This window comes from Urocitellus parryii, unplaced genomic scaffold (assembly GCF_045843805.1).
Source record: "Urocitellus parryii isolate mUroPar1 unplaced genomic scaffold, mUroPar1.hap1 Scaffold_110, whole genome shotgun sequence".
Lineage (NCBI taxonomy): Eukaryota > Metazoa > Chordata > Mammalia > Rodentia > Sciuridae > Urocitellus > Urocitellus parryii.
The window spans coordinates 139,380-147,464 of NW_027551850.1; positions in this window are offsets into that span (position 1 = coordinate 139,380).

Sequence of the window (8,085 nt, forward strand, 5' to 3'; positions counted from 1 at the left end):
TGGAAATTGCCTTCATGGTAATTTTCAGGTGCATGGGTGGGAGACACTGCTTGCTCCAGCCTCAGAGTAGGACAGGGAAGATTTCTGGCCTCATCAGACTATGCGCATGAGCAAGATGGTGGCCGGGAGGTGAAGACCAAGGGCCTTCATCTCACAGCAGTTTAGGCATTGTTTGTTGAGCCCCTACCACGCATCATGTGGATGTAGCTAGAAAGTGGATTTTTAGCATGTGCAAAGGACCTGAGGCAGCAGTGGGCTTGGTCCATTTGAGTCTGTGTGGGGAGTTGAGGCTGGCCTGAGCCAGGATGTGCCTGGGGATAGCTGCACTGGATGAGGAAGTTTGTGAGCTGACTGACTTCTTTCCCTTGTGCTCCACCTGTAGAACAAGCAAGGCACAGAGATGAAGCTTTTTCACATTACAGATGAAGAGTCTGAAGGTCAGAGTGGTAAAGGCATTTCCAGGTCCCAAAGGTTCTACATGACAGAGCTGGAATTCTAACCCAGGTCTGCCTCTAGAGCAGTTTACCTGTCCCTTCTAGCATGACTTTCTGACAAGTCCAGACCCACCCCAAACTCAACCTCCTGTACCTGGTTTGGAGAGTTCCAGGTACACGAGTCATATAAGGCCCTGATAAGTCCTTCTGCAAATGAAGTTTCTAATATTTCTTTAACCCAGCACTTCCAACATTCATTTGAACATGAGATTCTTATAAGTATGACCAGAATGAAGACATTTCAGAAGTGACCTTAGACACTGGTCTTGTTAACTAACATAAGTTTCAAGTGGGCTTCCTGATCTTGGGGAAGAGAATTCTGGATATATTTTGGAGACTCCGTAAGATGGTGAAGGGATGGAGAGAGATTCAAAAGACTAAGGGGCTATTTCAGAGCAGGAAGTGATCCCTAGGAGGACCCTAAGTTGGACTCTGGAGAGATTTCCTCCCTCACTCCAGAGAACAGAACCAGGGCCCATGAGGGTAGGAAAGGGGTTGGAAACTGCACCTGAGATGGGCCATCTTGGTCGGGAGTGAGCTCCCCACCACTAGCAGTGTGCAATTAGAAACTGTTGCATTACACTGGCGAATGTCACTTCCTCTAGGATTCTGGGCTTCGGGATAAAGAAATGCCACCCCAACTCGGCCATGCTCAGTCCCCCTTCTCTCCAGAGTGGGCACAAAGAAGCCAGGCGTGGCACATTCATGACATTAGGAAAATTCTTATAAATAAGATAGTTCCTATAAAAGCTGATGAGCTCTCCACAGTCCAGCTCCTCTCGACAGTAACAAAGCCAAGCCCATTACTCCAGCGTTATCTCCCCCCATCCACTAGAGGAAACGCTCATTTTAAGCAGTATAACAAGAAAAGTGAGAGACAGTCTATTGACATTTTAAAAAGTGTGTAAGCAGGAGGGGGGCGTGACTGGCTGGAGAGACCCAGAGGCAAGAGGAGAGAGGAGCCACACCAGTCCCATCCATCTCTGCTCAACCTGGAGGGCTCAGGCTCCTCCGTTGCCCAACAGCTGTGGCTCGGTGTCCCCTTCACCAAGAAGGAGGTCCAGCTGGGAAGGGGCAGGGCCATGGGCCTGGGGTGCCCCGACTCCTAGGTCAGGGTCCCCCCTGGCTGGGCTCTGGTGGCTCTGTGGGACTGTCCTGGGAGGGCAGGCAGGGGATCTGTCCAGTGGAGACCAGGGATCCAGGTCCCCTTAGCTTTCCGGCCAGGCTGCAGGCTCAGGGACGCACACAGACCCTGCCACCTGCCCCCACCGTCACCTACCCCCCTGGAGCTGAGCGCATCCCGTGGTGGGGTGCAGCCGCGTGGGATGAATGTCCACGGAGACCATTCTAGGGAGGACCTGGGGCCACCTCTGCGCCCTCTCCAAAATGACGGGAGAAGGGGCTGGGCCCAGGGACTCCCTGGGCACCGACAGGGACAGCGCCCTGGGGGTTCGTGGGCTCCAGGACTGAGCCTCGGTCCTCCACCGTGAAGGCCTCCCACAGTGCCCTCCTAGTGCAGCACCCACACACACGCATGCGCGTGGGCCAGCGCACGCTCACGAGAGTGGATGTCATGCACCTGCACCAGCATCAGGAGGGGCTGTCAGGGGGTGGTCCACTTGCACATGCGCAGACCGTGCTCACCCACCCCGTGATGCATGCCCCCCAACACACACACAGACGCCTGTTCTGTCTTATGCACGTGCACACTTATGTGCAGGGGACAGACCCTCGTTCTGACCCACTTCCCACACTCCCAGGAGGTGCCAGTCCAGGACAAGCCAAACCCATGGGGCTTCACGCACACAGTCAAGGTGGCCTCCCCACCTCCCAGGACCCCACCTCGTGGTGCCCCACTCCATGAAAAGTGTTTGCACAGCTGTCCTGTGTCCCTTGAGGGCGGGCGGAGCAGGCCATGGGCAGCCTCGACGGAGAATATCACCTTCTCCAGCCCATCCTGCCCCCAGCCCAGCCTTTGTCACCCAGGACAGCGCTCAGGGGACCCTGCTGTCCTGCCCTCCTAGCTGGCTTCCCCGCCAGGGCCCTGGGCAATGAGTGAGCCTCGGTGTCCCTCCTCGCCCAGTCGCCCTTGCCCAAGCCTTATCAGTGGGCGTGGGTGGAGAGGACAGGGGCTGCCACTCAGGGAGGCCTGTTCTAGAAGCATACACCCAACCCTCCCCTTCCTCTCCGCCAGCCCAGATCCCCACATCCGCTCGTGGCCCCACCTCTCAGCCTTTGTCCAGGCTGTTCCCGGCCCCCAACTCGCTCCTTAGCAAGGACTCCTAGCCGCCCCCTCCAGGAAGCCCTCCGGGTTCCCTGCCCTCGTGGCCTTGAGGTTGCCTGCACCTCTTCCCTGGTGCCCTCTCACACCAAGATGTCCATTTCTTGCTCCCTGAACATGACCATGGGATGGGGAAGAGTGGAGTCTTGGGGAAGGTGGACAGCTGGGCTCCCATCATCCTGGCACCCCCAGAAGTGAGAGGGGGGAGCCCTGGCCAAGGGTAGACCTCTGCAGGAGGAGGATGAACGGGAGGGAGAGACCCGGGGAGTGTGACGCCTCTATCCTCGGGCCTCCAGGAGTGAATCAGGTCCCTGGCCTTAATTTCAGAGTTGAAGGATGCCACCACACACATGAGGAAGTTAGTAAATTCCCTCCCCACCTAGAAGGCTGCCAACTTCTAGACTGTAATGGTGTGCAGGATGATGAAATCAGCATATTCATCCACACACTCCCTCCTCACCATGTGCATGGAAGGGCCAGTGGCTCCAGTTCCAGATCATCATCCTCTGGAGGCTCCCTGGGCACCAGCTCCCAAATACCCAGAGGGAGGGACATCTCCCCAGCCCCCGCCTAGGTGCCACCAGGCAGCCCTGGGAGCCCTGAGGGACCATCATGAAGGCGACTCCTTTCTATTCAGACTGCAGTTGCCTTGGGGTAAAGTGAGTGGGACCTGTTGGTTGAACTTGTTGTGACAAGGGGGGGGGCATCCTGGGTCCACCCCCACAGCCGGGGTGCTGCTTAGGAGCCTCCCCAGGGCTCCTCCCACTTGTCAATTGAGGATGTTCAGACATGGGACAGTAGAATGTGCTCCTAAAAGCATGTCTGAGGAGGTGAGGCTGAAGTGCAGAGCCCCCCACTCATAGGAAGGGACAGACAGCACATGGCTTAAGAACAGAGACTTTTTTTTGTACTGGGGATTAGACTCAGGGGCATTCAACCACTAAGCCACATTCTCAGTTCTTCTGAGAACTGAGAATTTTATTTAGAGATAGGGTCTATCTGAGTTGATTAGCGTCTTACTAAGTTGCTGAGGCTGGCTTTGAACTTGCAATCCTCCTGCCTCAGCCTCCAAAGCTGCTGGGATTATAGGCATGAAGGACATAGGTTCTATTCCCTTCCCTGCCACTTGCTACCTTGGAGATCCTGGACATGTGGCTTGGCTCTTCTGACCCTCACTCTACCTATCTTCACAATGGGGGTGATATCTGTAGAACCTCTTTCAAGACTCTGTAAAGATTCACATGGATTGTGTGCGGTGACTATATCCCACATAGCAAGCACTGGACTAATTCATGCCTTTTCAAAAAATATTTCAGATTCCAAAAACCACATTCCTGGTAACCCCAGTGAATCAGGAGACTGAGGTACGAGGATCAAAAGCTTCAGGTCAGCTTGGGCAACTTGTTCTGGTTGGGTCCTTCCATAGTGCAGCAAAAAAGCTGACTAAAACAGAGACTATTTCCAATCAGGTAGCAAGGAACTCTTCCTATTTGGTGGCACAGGATACAGAGGAACAGACGGACCCAAGGTCAGCCAGCAAGGCTCTGGAACATTCCAGAGGTCTGCCCTCCTCTCTGAACCATGCTGTGTCCAGGGTCTCCTCACACATTCTCTATGCTTGTCCTGCTCATGCCCATACCTCTGCAGGGACAGCCTAGCTTGCTAGCCCTTCCTTTTCTCAGGCAGCAGAAGCTGCTGGGAGGATCTGAACTCCAGCCAGCCAGGGCACTCGAGGGTCCCTCCCTGCCCAGTCATGGGAAGAAGGCTCAGGACCCTCTCCTCAGGGGGGGCATGTTGGGGGCCAGGAACTTACAAAGGCAAATAATGTCTGGGAAAACATTGGCTGCTGAGAGCTCCAGCTGTGGGGGCCAACGATGCCCCCTTGGTCCAGATGTTGGCCTCACCTGCTGCAGGGAACAGGGACTGTGACCATTGAATATCAGGTGGCCTGACTGTGTTTTCCTGTATGGCCAGTTCTCCAGGGTAGCCTCTCGGAAGGCTGCAACTGGTAGAAAATCAGCCACAGGCCCTTTGAGAAGTACCCAGGAGAACATGGGATGCTTCAAACATGTGCCCCACATCTGTCAGCTATGATATGCAACTGAACTTACAGACTAAGAAACACAGAGAACCTGGAATACAAAAAGACAGGAGCTCATTGAAAAATACAGACCATGCTGTGTTCCCTAAACCAGAACCTAAGGGGTGCTAGAGGAAGCTGAGTGACAAAGCATGGATGACAGAAGTGCACCCCCATCCTGCAGAGTCCTGGAGGAGCACCACACGCCCCAGGCATGGAATGTATTCTCTGGAGACAGTCAACTTGGGAGACCACGAAATGCAGCTCTGTACTGTCCAAGACAAAATATGGAGGCAAAAATTTGTATGTAAGCCAGGCACAGTGGTGCATGTCTATAATCCCAGCAGCTTGGGAGGTCGAGGCAGAGGATCATAAGTTCAAAGCCAGCCTCACCAACTTAGTGAGGCCCTAAGCAACTCAGCAAGACCCTGTCTCAAAATAAAATATTTTAAAGAAAGTACTCTTGAGTTCAATCCTCAATGCCAAAAAAGAAAAAAAAAAGTATAAGACAGAATTTCTGAATACATCAAATCCCAAAGAGTGGAGATCAAGCTGTTCCCTAGAGAAAAATTTGAAATGTCTTTATTAGGGTCACTATAGCTGCATATATCTAATGAAATCCCACAAGCTCCAAAACGTGGCAGACATACCTTTAAAGAATGAATTGTATACATGTGACTGAGACTCAGACCACAACAGTAAAACTCTGCCTTCCTATCATGAGTTTTATCTTCCAACAGTTAAAGCAGTTTATAGAACTTATTCTTCCCATATGTTGACCAGTACAGAAGATGTGTGGTACTGATCTCCCAGCCTGCCACCTGCACTCAAGGTCATGTACACTCACAGTAGACCCCCCACCCCCCACCCCGACAAACAATGGCAGACTTCCCGATCACATCTTGGTTTATACACAGGTTGAAAGCAAATATTGCTTCATCCAGTGTTTCTTAACCCATTTCCTCCGCAATTTCAGCTGTCTTCTTTCAATTCCCCAAAATGTGCATTAATATTTATGATAGTAACATTGTGATTCCTAAAAATTTGACTCCTGAGTGTCATTAAAGAAGTAGCATACATAGAGCAAAGGGACCCTGCTACACTTGCTGCTGGGGGTGGTGTAAATTAGTATAGTCATTATGAGATGCCGTAGGAGGGTCCTCAGAACATTGAAGAGAGAATTACCATATGATTCAGCCATCCCATTACTCTGTATATATCCACAGGAAACAAAATCAGTGTGCTGAAAAAGACCCACACTCCTCTGTTTAGTGCAAAATTTTTCATACTCTTCAAGATGTGGAAGCAATCTAATCACTGGATGAATGGATAAAAAACTGAATGAAACACTATCCAGTCTTAAAGAAGAAGGAAGTCCTGACATTTGCAACAGTGTAGATGAACTCGGAGGACAGTGTGCTAAATTGAATAAGCCTGAAACAGAATGGTAAATACTGCAACAATATCAATTATAAGTGGGATCCAAGAAAGTTGAACTCCGTCGGGTGTGGTGGCACACACCTGTAATCCCAGTGACTCAGGAGGCTGAGGCAGGAGGATTACAATCTCCAGGCTGGCCTCAGCAATTTAGGGAAGAACTAAGCAACTTAGTGAGATTCTGTCTCAAAATAAAAAAGACAAAAAGAGCTGGGGGATATGGCTCAGTGGCTAAGCACCCCTGGGTTCAATCCCTGGTACCAAAAAAATTAAAAAATTAAAAAGTTGAACTTGTGTCACTAGAGGGTAGAGGCATGGGGTGGAGATTAGGGAAAGAGGGTTGGGTGGGGAATGGGAAGATGTTGGTCAAAAGATTCAAAATTTCAGCTACATAGGAGGAATCAGTTCAAGAGATCAATTTTATAGCATATGACTACAGTTAATAACAGCATATCTTATCCTTGAAAATTGCTAAGAGAGTAGGTTGCACATGTTAATTAATTTACTTTAGCCATTCTACAATATATTCACATATCAAAACATGTTAAACTCATAAACAGATAGTTTTATCAATAAAAAAAGTAATCTGGATCTACTTCCAATTGACCGAGCCAATCTGTGTGTCAATATTACAGGGAAATAATTTAAAAACAAAGAACTAAATAAATTGCCTGTTAGCATCAAAAGAGCCATTTATCAAACTAAATTCTACTGGAAGATTTTGGATACTACGCAGAAAGAGCCTAGGATTCTCCAGGACCTCAGAGTTTTTATCATCAAAGACACATTTCTCTGGTTGAATGGAGGCAGGGTACCAAAGATGGTGGACAGAGAGAGCCAGGAACATGGCCAGATGGGGTCTCAGCCACCTGTGCTCAAGAATGCACAGAAGACAGTCTGGATGAACTAATGTGCATTTACCTGCTTTCATGTCACCTTAAAACAGAGACCTGGAACCCAATGTGAATTCTCCCTGCTTCCCTACAATGCTGGCCATACCCTGGTAATGCAGAAGGTGAAACTCAGGAAGGAAGATTTAGCTACAATTTTTAAATCAATGAGGACATGTGGTCAACATTGGCCAGTGTGTTTCCTGTTCATACTGCCCCTGGTTCTCCTAGAGTCTGGAGAACTTTGAGAAACAAAGAGAAAAAATACAGGAAGAAAAATCTATAACAGTGATCAAGGAGGGGAGTTCACATCTAACTTTAAAAATCATAGTTTGTGCAAGTGCTCTGCACCATGCAAGGAGGGATGAAGGTAGAAGAATCCCAAGGAAAGATGGGAGAAATAGAAATTAGAGTTTCCTCCCATGAAAAGCTACCACTTGTACAAGTATACAAGTGAGATAAGAGACTACAAACAGCCTGGGTGAATTGGACCAGTCGACAGGTGTATTCAGCCCGGTGATTTGAAACTCAGGAGAATTCCAAATTAATGGGACTCTGACTTTTTGTGAGGATGTGCAACACCAGGGGTGTCACTGAAACACCTGTGTGAGTCACACAGCAGCTGGTGCTATTTAGTTAGCCAGAGTGACCCCCCCCCACCCACATCCCTCTTGCATTCCTCTTCATCAGCAGAATTGTTTGGACCCTACAGGAATTGCACACTTCTGGCCATGACACCTACAATGTGAAATTCAAGTACAATTGTGTTAATTCAACAAAAGGCTACTTATTACATGGCCACCAGTAATTCTTTGTAGATGGAGGAACAGCACTAAACGATTTCATAAATGATCCCAAGGATGACTGCTGAATGGATTCATCCATCTTCTGGCAGTTGGACAG